The sequence below is a fragment of the Callithrix jacchus genome, chromosome 14, assembly GCF_049354715.1.
Source record: "Callithrix jacchus isolate 240 chromosome 14, calJac240_pri, whole genome shotgun sequence".
Taxonomy (NCBI): domain Eukaryota; kingdom Metazoa; phylum Chordata; class Mammalia; order Primates; family Cebidae; genus Callithrix; species Callithrix jacchus.
Genome location: NC_133515.1, coordinates 106551307 through 106567258, shown reverse-complemented (window position 1 = coordinate 106567258; position 15952 = coordinate 106551307). Strand labels below are relative to the sequence as shown.

General features: G+C 42.0%; 1 protein-coding gene across 3 annotated transcripts in view; it reads right to left on the bottom strand.

Moving 5' to 3' along the window:
* Positions 1 to 15952, bottom strand: part of LOC128929670 (uncharacterized) — a 361144-nt gene that overhangs the window by 283142 nt on the left and 62050 nt on the right. For 2 of the 3 annotated variants that reach the window (XR_013526170.1, XM_078348518.1), the window contains exon 2: positions 167 to 365. The exons of the other annotated variant lie outside the window; for it this stretch is intronic. The gene's annotated coding sequence lies outside the window, so the exon portion shown is untranslated. The remainder of the gene's footprint in view (positions 1 to 166; positions 366 to 15952) is intronic. 3 annotated transcript variants of the gene reach the window in all.

Below are 15952 nucleotides of genomic sequence, written 5' to 3'. Positions count from 1 at the left end.
CTGAGCATGGGGCAGAGTCAATATGCTGCAGCACTGTCTCTACACCACACCAGTGTCCAGCCCCTGTCTCTGACCCCAACAGGAAGTATCTGAATAAGCAGCTGCTCTGGTCCTGCTCCGGGTTTGGAGCTATCACACCCAGTCTCACTCTCCAGGGCCAACTCACCCCAATCACAGCGGGAGTTGGAGGGCTGGGTGGTGCACAGACCTAGCTAAGCAGCACCAGACACTGAGGCAACAGTGCAGCAGCCCATGCCTAGAGAGGCCCACAGGAGACAGTCGCCCAAGGTCATCTCTGGGAAGCAGCTCTCTGCAAGCAAGAAATGGCCGGGGTGGTCCCAATATGTCACCAGCGGTGAAGAGTCCTGCAGGCGAAAGGGACTTCCGTAAACTACCGAGAATCCACAACAAGCTCCATCAGCCACACCCGAAGACAGAATTCTTTCCACTCACTCAAAAGAAAACAACATTACAAACTGTTGTCATATGAAGAGGCACTCACAGGACATGAGGCCAAACATCCGGGGAAAGAGGATACACTGTAGAGGTGTGATGGACAGCTAAGCAGCAACAGTGTGCTGTTTGTGGGGGTTTCTGCCGTGACAGTGGCATTTGTCAACTTTTTTAATTTGTTGTGTTATTTTTCCCATTCTAAATACATTTTAATGCCCATACCCCGTTGTGTATTGACAAACTGTACTTTTTTTTTTTTAAGAGAGCACCAAAAACTAAATAAGCTTTAGACCCCACACAACCTGGATCTACCCTTGGCTTTGAGAAATCTGACATATCAAAAGTTAAGTCCCTATTCCCCAGCATGAGGTCTACAGGTGCTTGCTTTATTTATCAATAGAGATTCATCCCTTATTTTCAGACCTACAGGGGGGAATAATTTTGGCTACTTTGAATAACACTTGGAGTTTAGCCTAACGAGATTGACGAAGGTGAGAAACACCAGTGCAGCACCTGGAATTCACCCCTGGGCTGCAAGAGGGTGAGACCCGCAACAGACAACCAGTGCAGAAGGGGAGTGGAGTCATCCAAAGAAAATGTGAACCTATCACACAGTTGTATACAGCAACCGTGCTGAGGATGAGCATCCTCTTCCCGCTATAGCCTGCTCCTTAACCGCCAAGACAGACCTGGACTCCATCAAATCCAAAGTCTACCCACAAACCCACTGACACCCAAGCCTGGCCAGCTTTCTGCCCCTGATTTTGCCATCAGCCACTGGCCTGTCCTTTCTGCCACATTTTCTATTTCCTCCTCCCACCCACAGCATGGGAGGGAAGAAGCTCCCAGACGGAAGCCATCTTAATCCTTCTGGCCTTCAAGTTTAATTCCACCTATCCTCTCCAGAAAACCTCAGCCAGCACCCATCAGCTTCCCTAGGAACAGCCAAGTCTGAGCTTCTGCTTATAAATTCCTCCCCGGCCTGCAGGGGAATGCTCTCTGTCCTGCTCCTCCTGGTTCCTTCCCTCATTTACTCAGGGGCTACCCAGTCCTCGTCTTGCACAAGCTGGACATGTCACCACCTCTCCCACCCCCTCATCAGGGTCTCGTATTGGGCCAAGAGTTGCCATACAGAATTTGAGTCCCTCTCGGTGCCGCCATTTTCTGCTTAAGCAGTAAGCTCCCAAACAGATGGATGCAAAAAATCAAAGATGCAGAAACACTCCAGAGAAGTTGGTATAACTAAAATACTTAATTCATTGATGATGTCTCAGAAAGGGAGAATCGGTAACGCCATGGACATTGAAAAAAAAAAAAGTAAACTCTGCATGCTTGTAAAGCACTAGCCTGCACATGCCTGATGTTCCTGGGAGAGGGCCAGGCTTGGAATCTGTTGGGATACCCTGGAGCTGGGCTATCAACTCCTCTTGAAGGAGCTCCCCCAGAAGATCTACCCACTGCAAAAGCTCCTTGTGAGAGCAGATAGCTGAGGGGGCCGCTTGCTCAAGTGGGCAAGCAGCTGCCAAGAGTGTGATTTAAAGGATGCTATGAAGACACTGTGCCCCAAACATCTCCCTGTGATGCCACCCAGCACACTCTGGCTGGGACTAAAGTCCCTGGGTGCAGGAGGCACCCAGCCATCTCAGTTACTGAGCAGCTGATGCACAGATGTCTCCACTAACCTTCTGGTCCCCAGAGCCTAAAGGCAGGTGAGAGGTGAAACAAGCACATTTCCTTCAAGGACAGGTGGGGCACACACAAAGAGGAGTGTCTCACTCTGTTGCTCACTTCCATTCTTTCCTTTCCTTTTTTGTCCTCTGCCATGCCATAGTCCACACAGGATCTGAGGCAGCACCAGGCCTTTTCTGGCCTCTGCCATCATAAGCATGTCCCCAAGCATCAGCATGAAGAATGCTGAACTAGTCCCTTCAGAAAGTGACTGAGACCCAGTGCTGAGGGAGCCAGAAGAGGTGGGAAGGAGACAAGAGCCACAGGGGCTGTGCAAAAGCCAAAGGCTAGGATGGCCCAGGGTATGCCAGGGAGGGGTTATAAGAACAAAGAGATGTTATTCGGCAAGTCTCCCACACTTTCTATATGAGCCACCTCTGCAGAAGAGGCAAGACTGGCCACCTCTTCTTATCTCCACTCTACCTCAAACCAGCTCCAACTTGGTCCTAGCAATGATTTCCCTGCACCTGCACTTTACACATCCTGTTCTCTACTGCCCAGCTGTGACAGCTGAACAAGAAAGTTATGAAAGCCTTTTAATGATTTTAAGGACACATTAAAATTTTATAAGGTGGAATCACCAAATATCTGTATTCGTGACTCTGCTCTCATTTTGTGATATAAGAAGTGTCATTTAACTTTTTAAAAGGAAGTCTCTTAGGATAATACAGCACTGAATGAGTATAAGCACTCCCCAGGGATTTGGAAATAAATAACATATGCCCTCTCTCTGTTTTCACAAGAAATTGAGTAATTATGTTGCTGCTAACTGCAAACTATGTGATATACTATATGGCCACTGAAATTCAAGTTCAAGAGACACTAAAAGTCACCTGCTCCCTTTTGGAAGGTCTATTACATTTCTACCTCCATAATGAGCAGAGTGTAAATTTAAAAGAAAAAATTGTTGAGGCCGCAGTTACCTGAAGCTCCTTGTCCAAGCTCTTCAGGTAAGCAAATTACAGAAATCATTTTCCATCCAAGGGTTGAGGCTAATGCAATAAGCCCAGATCAAATACGACATGGAGAAATCACATATGCCGATGCTAGATAAACAAACTCAGCAAACTTTAACTTACCAAAGAACAAAGGGGCAAAATGACGTGAAGGAAGGTGATGTAAATTCTGTGTTAAATATTGGATCCTCATCCACACGAAACGAAAGAAACTATTACAGAAGTCACAGCAGTTCTTCACACAGGGTCACAGACTCACTTTTGCATATGATGCTATTCACATTGAAACATAAAAAATGCTATTGATACTTAATACATCTCTGCAGTTTGTGTAATTACATTAAACTGTTGTAGTTTCTAATCATGCTATTTTTAATTTAGATGCAATAATCATGTCAGTCAACCCAAAGATCCTTCCTCAACTAACTGTATGTGGAGAGTATTCCTGAAAATTTCATCATTAAGATTTTGACATATTTAGCACCACCTGATGGTACAAAAGAGAGATGAGAATGGAACTTAATATCTGAATCACAGAAAGGGAAATTGTGTCTTTTTATATTAATGGATATGTTTCACAACACAAAATATTTCGAGAGTTTTAAGCTGGGGCATCAATTTAGAAATTGAAAGTTTTAAAAAGATTTTCACATAAAATCTATCAAAATTATATTTATATAGAAAAAATATACTTGAGAATAAGAATTCACAAATCACATCATTGCTTCTTCATATCAAAACATTTTATTTGATAATCTAAGCTATAAAGAATAAGCTATGTAAAATTATATATTTAACAAAACCCTTGAAATGTTAAAAAATATATGCCAATAGAGAATACCAAATATTACACATGTAACAGCACAACACTTCCCAAAACTTGAACTCTTCTATATTTAAAATACAAAGACTTAAAATATGATGGAGAATTCCAGTTTTAATATGAAACAGAAAAAAAGATACTTTAACCCTCTTGCTAAACTCATCTGCAAGTTGTGACAAAACTTAGAGGCCAGGGCAACCCAAACTGTAACCTACGAGGGACGGAAGCTGAATCTACACTTACTGGAGAAAGGGTTCCAGGGCCACAGGCTTTAGACAAGGGTTAGAGGGCAAAGAGCCCAAGGCAAGTGAACTTCCCTTGTTGGGGACAGCAGGGAGAGGTGGGGAGTAGGTGGCTTCCATGAACTGAGAGGCAGAAAAGGAAAGCAAGATGTGGTGAGCTAGATGGGGAATCAGACACGCCATTTATGCAGGAAGCAGACTGTCAACAAGGCAGGAGGCAGAAGAAATACTCAGCACTGTGGGCAGAGTTGCATCTGCGCATTTCAGATGACTTTCAAAGTAAAGGCTGGAAAGAATGCCCTCGAACAGGCCATGCCCTATGAAGAATTCCTGCTAACATGGTCATAGCCTTGCCATCCAGTGTGTTACTCTGCAATTAACTGGACCAGAAATAATTTGCTTCATTCAAATATAATTATAAGCAAAAAAAAAAAAAAAAGAAAGAAAAGCCAGCACCCAGATCAATTAAAAGAAAACACTGTAATAAAAGGAAAAGACATAAATCTTACATAAATGAAAGACAAACATCAACTAGAAAAATGTTACTATGAAGCTCAAAAGTGTGATCTATAGCCCATCACCATGTGTTTAAAAGAATTAAGCAGGCCGGGCGCGGTGGCTCAAACCTGTAATACCAGCACTTTGGGAGGCCGAGGCGGGTGGATCATGAGGTCAAGAGATAGAGACCATTCTGGTCAACATAGTGAAACCCCGTCTCTACTAAAATACAAAAAATTAGCTGGGCACGGTGGCACATGCCTGTAATCCCAGCTACTCAGGAGGCTGAGGCAGGAGAATTGCCTGAACCCAGGAGGCGGAGGTCGCGGTGAGCCAAGATCACGCCATTGCACTCCAGCCTGGGTGAAAAGAGCAAAACTCCGTCTCAGAAAAAAAAAAAAAAGAATTAAGCAAATCGCCTTGACAGAATATGATCTCAACGTAGCTGCAAGAACTCAGGGAAACTATATTTCACCAACAACAGGTGGTAAAAACAAGTTGGTACTACTCAGAAAATATTTGGAAGAGGAATTTAAACCATCACAGAAACAAAAGCCACCTTGACAGCAGTTTTGAGAAACAGAGAAACTGGTAACCTAACAAGACACAGCAGTCAAAAGACTGAGAAATGTAATAAATCAAAACAGAATAAGCAGAGGTTTATAAGAGCCAGAGAGAAAATGAAAGATAAGGAAAACAAACCAAGAGATCCAACATATGCCTAATTGGTATCTCCAAGATAAAACAGTTGAAATGTGTTTATATTTGTGTATATATATATATATATATATATAGACACGTTAAGAAAACTTTTCCAGAATAAAGTGTTTTAATCTATAGAATCAAAAAAATATCCCAGAGAAAATTGAGAGTCAAAAATAATTTAAGAAATTGAAGACTAAGTATATTCTATAAAAAAGAGAACATTAGAACAAATACAAACATTAAAAATTGTTGAAAGAAATACACACATAAGAAAATATTAGGCCACAAAGAAAACCTCAATTAATTCCTCAAATTAGAAACAATAAGATAAAATGCCCTGATCATAATGAACAAAACTAGAAATTAGTAATAAAACTAAAACATAAAACTAACAAACAAATTCCTACCACTTGGAAACTTAAAGGCTTTTTCTCGATTCATAGTTTAATAAGAAATCAAAAGTGGAATTTTGTTAAAACTAGAAAATAGCAATAATTAAAATGCTATGTAGCAGAACCACCAAGTCACATCTACAGGGGAACTCAAAGAAACACGCATAACCCTGAGTACATATATTAATAAGGAGAAAAAACTAAAAATATTTGAACTGATCACCCAAAGGAAAATAATGGAAAATAGATCAAGTAAAGCCAAGAATAACAGAAGGAATGAATTATTAAGCATAAAACATGAAATTAATTAGAAAACTAAAAAAAGACAGTAATGAAAAATCCAAGAGCTATAAATAAGTGAATACATAAATATATGTCAATTATTTTCTAACCTAATTTTAACAAATAAAGAATACAATAACACTGTAAGATATGATAAAGGGAGAAATTTTAGGACTCATAAGAGACCACTTTACTGAATTCTCTGTAATTCTAACTAATAACTTGAGTAGGTGAAATTCATTTTCTAGAAAAGATAAATCACCAAAATTTCATCAAAAAATTTAGGAATTCTAAGTAGACTAATTACTCTAAAAGAAATAGAATTGTTAAAGTGCTAATACCTCCCTCAGAGCAGTGAGTTTAGGTAGTTTAACAAGAGAATTCTATCAAATCTTTAAGAAACAGAAGTCTCTAACATTCTTTTGAACTATTCTAGATGGTGAAAAAATAAGAAGGCTCTTAATTTTTTTTGTTTTTGAGACAGAGTTTTGCTGTGTCACCCAGGCTGGAGTGCAATGGTGCAGTCACAGCTCACTGCAGCAGCCTTCACCTTGCAGGCTCAAGCAATACCTGGATCACAGCCTCCCACCTAGCTGAGACCACAGGCACATGACACCATGCCCAGCTACTTTTTTGGATGTTTTGTAGATATGAGGTCTCACTGTGTTACCCAGACTGATCTTGAACTCCTGAGCTCAAGTGATCCACCCTGGGCCTCCCAAAGTACAGAATTACACATGAGCCACTGTGCCTAGCCCCAGTTCTTCCCAAAGCAAGCATTACGTTGAGGAACAACAACAAAGAGGACCCAGAACAAGAAAATTTCATTTTAAAAGAACAATAAGCTCGGTGGCTCAAGCCTGTAATCCCAGCACTTTGGGAGGCTGAGGCAGGTGGATCACGAGGTCAAGAGATCGAGACCAACCTGGTCAACGTGGTAAAACCCCATCTCCATTAAAAATACAAAAAATTAGCTGGGCATGGTGGCGCGTGCCTGTGATCCCAGCTACTCAGGAGGCTGAGGCAGGAGAATTGCTTGAACCCAGGAGGCGGAGGTTGCGGTGAGCCAAGATCGCGCCATTGCACTCCAGCCTGGGTAATAAGAGTGAAACTCCGTCTCAAAAAAAAAAAAAAGAACAATAAGAAATTCTTAACAGAAATATTGAAAGAATAATGTGTGACAACCAAGCAATATAAATTTCAGAATATAAGAATTATTAAATATCATTGACTCTATTAATATAAATCATTATATCAAAAGAAAAATCAAAATATCATCTCCATATGTGATGGAAAAGGTATTTACATAAGTCAGCATCCATTTCTATTAATTATTCTTAAATATGGTAATAGTAGATGATTCCTCAATTTGATTTAAAAAATAACATTTATTTTTAAATGCCAAGTAAGTACGTGTTTGTGTATACTTAGTTTGTGTGGGTGTGTGTTAATCTAAAAGTCAGACTGTCTAATAGAGGAAAGCTAGAAGCCTCCAATTTAGTCAAGAAAAAGATGGGAAAGCTCATGATCACTATTCACTTCATTTCACAGGTGTTTGGCCATCCAATTAATGAGAAAAATACATGTGAAGTATAAAACTTGGAAAAGGTAATTCACAGTATATTACTTTTAGCTTGAAAAATAAAAGGAAATAATTGAAAAATTATCACAAACAATAAGATAATTTATTAAGCTAGCTAGATGCAAATTTTATATAAAGAAATCAATCAATTTTTCTTTAATCAATCAATCAATATCAGATTAATGAAATTGAATATGCTGTTAAGGACCAAGCTCATACTGAACTTCAGCGCATAATTTAAAGTGAAAATACCGAAGCACTGAAGTGTTTATATATAGTCAATTACTAGCCGAGGTCAGTGGCTCACGCCTGTTATCCCAGCACTTTGGGAGGCTGAAGCAGGTGGATCACTTGAGTCAGGAGTTCAAGACCAGCCTGGCCAACATGGTGAGACCCTGTCTCTACTAAAAATTAGCCAGGCATGGTGGCAGATGCTTGTAGTCCCAGCTACTTGGGAGGCTGAGGCAGGAGAATCACTTGAACCCAAGAGGCAGAGGTTGCAGTGAACTGAGATTGTGCCACTGCAGTCCAACCTGGGTGATAGAGTGAGACTCAGTCTCAAATAAATAAATCATTACCATTTGTGCCCTCCCCACCAAAAAATAAAAAATAATCTATATAGACACATAAGCTTATATATGCATACAATATCTGTAGAAGGTTACTCAAGAAACTCCTAACACTGGTTGCCTCTAAGGAAGGGAATCAGATATGGAAGGCAGGCCCCCTTTTCACTGTACTCTCTTTATACTCTCTTTAGAGTATTATATCATATGGATATAGGAACTGTTCAAAGTATAAATAAAATATATTTTGACCAATATGAAGGAAATATATACTTACTGGCAGTGTTTCTCATTCCACAGTGAGTTCTTAAGGATTCTTATCTTTGGAGTCTTAAAATACTCCTAAAAATTCTGGGTCTCATAATTCATATCTTAGAAATTGTTGAGAAAAACAGTAACTATTCTATTTATTATTCTCTTAAAACATTTAAAGTTGCTTTAAACTAAAAACAGAGCCTTATATGTTTCTATGTTGCTTTTAACCACAAAGCATCTTAACATCATTACAACTTGAATGGTGGAGGGAGGCAGTGGGTAAGGCCAGCTGGAGTCTGCATGGCACCTGCCACCCAGACCGCCAAGACTCAAGCCACGGTGCTGGCACCTACTAGCTGGTGACCCTGAGCAAATTCTTAACCGAAGTCTCCATCTGTAAAATGAGGATGGTCATAGTCTCCCTCTCAAAAGGCCATGGTGAGGACGTTGAGTGAACTCACTCTTACAGAACACTACCCGAGTTCCCAGCCGTGATGAGTGGTACAGACATGCAACTAGGATGGTTTTTCAGATCTGGAGTCTCAGCTCAGTACTTTTGGAAAGTGGTGTGCCCTCTTTGATGGCCCTGCTGAGGAAGATGGGCCCATGTTGCTTGACTCTTTCAGCGCGAATTTCCCATTTGTGGTTTCTTTGTGGGGAAGGTAAGAAGTCTGAAAAGCAAGAAATGTGTGCCCTACTTCTTTCTTTCTTTTCTTTTTTGAGATGGAGTTTCACTCTTGTTACCCAGGCCAGAGTGCAATGGCACAACCCCGGCTCACCGCAACCTCTGCCTCCTGGTTCAGGCAATTCTCCTGCTCAGCCTCCTGAGTAGCTGGGATTACAGGCACACACCACCATGCCCAGTTAATTTTTTGTATTTTTAGTAGAGACGGGGTTTCACCTTGTTGACCAGGATGGTCTCAACCTCTTGACCTTGTGATCCACCCACCTCAGCCTCCCAAAGTGCTGGGATTACAGGCGTGAGCCACCGCACCCGGCCCCTAGAAACGTGTGCCCTACTTCTGAGTGTGGCACAAAGGGCACCCACAGCCTGCAGGATCCTCCTATTTTAAATCTCTCAAAAACAAAAACCATAGCTTTCTTCCATTGGGTCAGCAAGGCAGTGGATCACTTAGCAAAATTATTTTTCACTTTAGAAGAATCATGCTGATTTGTATACAAAGAAAAATGGGCTTTTAGGATGCAGAGTAAACTGCTAGAGATTGCAGAAAGCTCATCCTCATCTCCAAGACAGCCACTACATCACAAACTACAATTACATTTGCTTCTACTACTAGTTGTTTAGTGTTAAAAAGAGATCAAGGAAATAAAAGTGTAAGAGTTAACTGATTCTTCTACAAACACAAACTTAGCCTCTGTTCTGTGCGAGGTAATAATGCTAGTTACCGGGTCTGGAAAACAAAGCCAGAGTTCATTCTTTTGAGCAATTCAGTCCAGCACCTCCTCCAATGGGCCAACATAATCAATGTTTTAAGATATCAATTAAAGAAGGTTTAGTTTTGTATCATATTTGCATATTGGAAAGCACACCTTACTCAGATACTGTCTTTACACATCCTGGTTTCTATCTGCATAGCTGAAACACCTTTTCTACATTTCACCTAAAGAACAAACCACTCAAAAGTAGATCAAATGTCTTTTCCTTCAGCAGCTTGTCCCTCGATGCCCCCATCAACTCCCCTAGGTTGGCTGGTGCAGGGCCAGGGAAGACTCTGAAGGGTCCTTGCCACAGCCCTGAGCCTGCTCTGTTACCAGAGTCTCTCTCTCTCCTGAGAGGCTCCAGCCCCCTGAGGGCACAGATTCCATTGTCCTCATCACTGTATTCTCAGCATCAAGTGCAATACCTGGACTATAACAGGTACTTCTTAAATGGTTGATGAAGGAATGAACAAACAGTTCCAGAAACATTCTCACTCTCCCTTTACCCGCCTGGCTCAGTCTCAGTTTCCCCCTGGGATTTGCATGGCATGGCCACTGTCTTCGCTAAAACCCACTGAACACTGCTCACAGGTAATACAGCCTACCAGCAACTATGTGCAAATCTAGAAATTACTGACAATCAGTAGGACAGCTTTAAGCCATATCGCCCTCTAATAGATTCATAGCATGATCTACACTTTGAGTAGAAACAGAACATTTGGTATTCCATGAAAATATTTTGTTTTGGGGCAAAAAGGATAAAAATATCCAAGAATACCCAAATCTATAGTAACATCATGCAGATGGCCTTTGTCATTAACTTTACTGTCAGCATATTATTAGGAATTTCCTTCTCTTCTTGAAAGCACAGACTTCGAATTCAACCTAAAACCCCAAAGTGCACAAATGCAAAGCCACGTATGCAAATGGGTACAAAATCATCACCAAACCAAAACCAGGTAGTAGCTTACAAGATGACAGTCTGTCTCAGTCTTTCCAGGCAAAGCCTCCCATGCATGGCTCTCTGAGCCCTTTGCATCTCTTCCCTTCTATTGGTTTTTGGCCATTTTTCTACTCTCTTGATCATTTCAGTACCAGCAGGAGGGTAGGAGAAGCAAATAGAGATGATATCATAATCCTCTGTCCTTCCCCCTCGTGGTATTGATGATAAAAGGCTTGAGCGAAAAGAGAGCTAAATTTAATAGCTGAAATGAGGGCTCTGAATAACCCCAGGGTTTTGATTACTCATGGCAATGGCTCTCTCCTGTTTTCACAGACATTTGATTCAAGTCAACAAGTGCATCCCAAGAATCTGTTCTTTCCCAAACACAGTGCTAGGCATTTTGAGAAATACAAGAGAACCAAAGATTTAAGCTCTGCTCTCGGGAAGTTTCCCATCTCTTGAGCAGCACAAGGTTTACATGTGTGAAATAACTATGAGCATTAAGACGGTAAGGATAATCAAAGATCCAAATAAACAGAACTTTATAAACAGCTTGAGCTGGCTCTTCTCTCTCATCTCCAACTACACAATGGCTGATGGGAATTGGCTTAGAATCTTGTCTCCCCCTATTATATTAGCACCAAGAGCAGCAAAATTGCAAAGTTCAAGTATGGTAGCAACAATGAAGACAGTGCAAAATTTTTACTCACAAGGATACCCGGAGAGCCTGGCCACCAGTTCACACCAACATCAAAAGGAATTAATTTTTTGGCTTCTAGCTCTGAAGCTTCTTACTCAGGGTCCCAACAAATGACACTCCCTGGTAACCTGAAGACCCAAACAGTCACCATCTCATCCCTGCCCCCTAAGGAACGTTGCACAAGGCCACTTGTTCTACAGTGATGGTCAAATAGTCAGCAGGAACACTTTGTTCAAATTTGGAATCTAATTCTGTGATATGCATAGATTATAATATGTTGCAATTTTTCTTCATTCTCCTTGCATGTAAATTAATCTACTGCACTGAAACTACTACTTAAAACAAAGGGGTTTGATTTATAGCCAGTCTCTCCCTCATAAATCACACCTACAGCGTGGTGCTCGGGGCCCGCTGGGCTGCGCCAGCACTTACCTTTTATAAATGATTTGGGGTGACCTCCCATTGTGAAGCAGCCTGATACAATCCCATTCTCCCTCCCCACATTCGCTTTCACTGGCTGGTTATTCCCGCAGGGACTTTAGACCCTGTTTTTGCAAGCATGCCAGTTGTGTTCTGTTTTGTTTTATTTTTTAAATTAAGAAGCATAAAAATTAAAATCTATGGCTTTGCCCCCCTGTACTTTGCTGTCTATGGAAATACAGCTGTGCTTCCTGTTCCCTCCCTTGTAAGCGCCATCACTTTCAGTGCCTCACCTGGGCCACTTTCAGAGTCAGACCTTTCAAGAGCCCAGAGTGCGATGGGGCAGCCAGCTTTCTCATTCGGCAGAGGAAACCGGCTAACAACACAGAAGTTTTCACAAGTGTTCTGTTGGATCTTAGGGGAGAAATGCTCAAAGTTCATCATTTCCTGTGCATCCAGCTTCCCTGGAACTTTCAGAGATCGACAGGAAGCCAGGCGGAAGTTGTGTCAAGGAAGTGGGGACTCAGGATAGCAGCCATGCCTGGGAGAGCTAAAATGCAAGTCAGCCCTCACCAGACCCTTTCCTGATGGAGTAGGCAGCGTCAGGAGAGAAAAGGGTAACAACGTGTTCATAAAGCCCAGGGTAATGCAGCAGGTCCCGGAGCCCAGATCTGAAAAATTATTTATCTTTCCTGAAGTCTTGAGATGTTAAATGTTCCTCACACAATACGCACAGCAGAGCTGGTAGCATCCCCTGTACACGTTGCCCTGTTGTTAATGGCTGTTGTCATGGCAAGGGGACTGTTACAAGAAAAACTTAAGATAAATTAATTTAACAGAGTGTAATTGAACAAAGGACAATTCTTGAATTGGACAACAATTGGACCCCGAAGAGAGGTTCGGAGAGCTCTCCACTCTGCAAGTGCGCAGGCAGTATTCATGGACAGAAAACAGAGGTGTGGTACAGAAGCGGCCTGATTACAGGCAGCCTTTGCCATATTTGAATGAGGTCTGATTAGTTGATGGTCTGGGATGGACTGAAGCTTAGCTGCTGTGATTGGCTAAGACTCAGCTATGATACAAAAGTATACTTCAAAGGTAGGCTTTCAGTCCCTTTACATACTAAGCTACATTGCAATTTGTTACCTAGGGGCTCGAGGTATGGAGGCCTCCTCAGGCCAAATATAGTTTAATTTAACAGTGTTATTAACAGAAGTGAGGGGTGGGCAGCTTCACCTTCCTGGTAAAGGGAATGGGAGCTTCTGCTCAGCCTCCACTGGGCCATCTCGGGCAAGCCACACACCTTCTGCAGACATCACTTTATTTTCAAGTGCAGTGAGGCATGGGGGCCATGCTTTAACCTGCTTCTAGCTCTCAAGTTAAATTATTCTGAGATGTGTGCAATGTTTACTAGGTAAGCACTTCCCCAAAAAAACGCTATAAGAACTAGTTAAGTGTTACCTGGTGGAAAACACTGGGGACATAGTAGCTTTCCTCATGGCAGGACTTCTCAGAACCTTTTTTGGGTCTCCTTTTTTGACTGTTTTCCTTATTTCATAGGAGTATTTAACTTACAGAAAGATACATGTTCCTTATAAACACTACAGAGGCGAATTAAATAAATATTGATAACCTCACCTTCGTTACTCTGATACCGATACCAGAGGCAAACAACACTAGGGTCTGATATGTCTGCATCTTCCCAAAACTCGGGCCCACCAGGACTCTCTTAAGAGGAAGATACAGCAAGAACTGTTCCCCAGATTGTTTGACCACTGTATCCTTTTCACAGAGCATCTCACGGGTGTATGTCTTGTCCTTTACATACTAAGGGAAATCTTGAAATAAAGCTAAGAAATGCTTTTGATGGAATAAGATTTTCTTTTTTTTTTGAGACAGAGTCTTGCTCTGCCACCCAGACTAGAGTACAGTGATGCGATCTCAGTTCACTGCAACCTCCACGTCCCTAGTTCAAGCAATTCTCTGTCTCAGCCTCCCCAGTAGCTGGGATTATAGGCACCCGCCACCATGCCTGGCTAATTTTTTGTATTTTTAGTAAAGATGGGGTTTCACCATCTTGGTCAGGCTGGTCTTGAACTCCTGACCTCATGATCCACCCACCTCAGCCTCCTAAGGTGCTGGGATTACAGGCATGAGCCACCGTGCCCAGCCGGTATAGGATTCTTTTACCAAATCTAAAAGAAATCCACAGGCAAGAGGTCAACAAAAACAACACTATTTAGACTTGAGATCACAGGATTTATTCATTCTTTTTTTAAATTTATATATTTATTTTGAGACAGAGTATTGCTATGTTGCCCAGGCTGGAGTGCAGTGGTACAATCTCAGCTCACTGCAACCTCCACCTTCCGGATCCCAGCAATTCTCCTGCCTCAGCCTCCCAAGTAGCTATGTTTACAGGCATGCACAGCCATACCTGGCTAATTTTTGTAATTTTTTGTAGAGGCAGAGGTTTCAACATGATGGCCAGGCTGGTCTCGAACTCCTGACCTCAAGTGATCCACCTGCCTCAGCTTCCCAAAGTGCTGAAATCACAGGTGCTGAGCCACAGCACCCAGTCGATCCATTCATTTTTAATAAGATTTGAGAGAATCTTTATATCACCAAGATGCCACAAATACCTTCTCTGAAGGAGGTTCTCAGACCCAGTGTCTGGGGTTCCTCCCAACTCAGGCTATCACTTACGCTGTGTGTCCTCAGGCTCTCCAAGCATCAGGTACGGAAGATGCTGAGGCTACTCAGAACCACCCCCGCCACACACACACAAAGGCTGGCAGAGGCTGACACTGTGATCATTAGGTTCCTGGCTCCAGCAGCTCCTGGCACATAGCAGGTCCTTGGCAAGCACTGTTGAATTTGTGGAGGAATAAATACAACACTCATTGGCAAAATGAGTAAACAGCTAACAAAAATGTAAGGCCCATCACCTGGCCTGGTCACAGGTCAGAGCCCCTGTTCTCCACCTTGTATTCTTTTACTAAATCAACACAAAAACCTCTGAGAATTCAGCAGTACTGTTCCTGTTTTGCTGAGGGTTCAAGTTTATATGACTAGAACTCCAAAATCTTGCTTCTATGACCTCTGATTGCAAGCCGAGTGATCCCACCACACCACATTTGCCTCTATCCTTCTTTCCTTCAAGCCCTACAGCCTAATCCAGAGATTGTGGATTGGGCACAACAGAGTGCAAGGCAGCTGGATGCAGGCAGCACACCTGAGGTCTGGGCAGATTGAAGGTGACTGTGCGGTCTTTAGCGTAAGTGAGCTCTTACGGTTTTCACTCTACCAGTGCCCCAGGACACTGTCTCACTGATCCTGTCTTTCATCCAACCTTCAGCCTATTCTCAAACGAAAGTGATTCCTTTATAGTGGCAACCTTGGACATTTTCCAAACATAAATAGCAACATGAACATGTCATAACAGAAAACACAGGGAAATTGTTACTACTACTCTATGTCTTCCCAGATCACAGAGTACACTTGATTAAATACTGAAATATAAAATGTCCATGTTGGCCTCTAAACCATAAATTGTTGAGACGCACTATCAGGTATTCACTGACCATGTACTACGAGATGTATCTGTGCCCGATCCTGAGTGAGACACCGGAGACACAGAGGTGAATAGGACAGGTGCCCTGTCTTCCTGTGGTCACAGGCTGGAGACAAGGCCAAACCTCCATTCAGACCATCGCAGCACAGTGAGCACCTAGTGGTTGAGGAATTAAACCCAGGTGTAGACAAGAAACAAAATCAAAACAACAACAAAACATTGGCAATAAAATCCAGGAAAAAATACAAAATATTTTTAAAGTGAACCCTAAGAACTATATTTTAGGCCCAATTACAAAAGTGCTGATTTAGTTTCTGTAGACTTACAGGTTTCCATAGTCCACACCCAAATTTGCACAGAAGAGATTCAATTCCTGTGAGATTCCAGTGGATT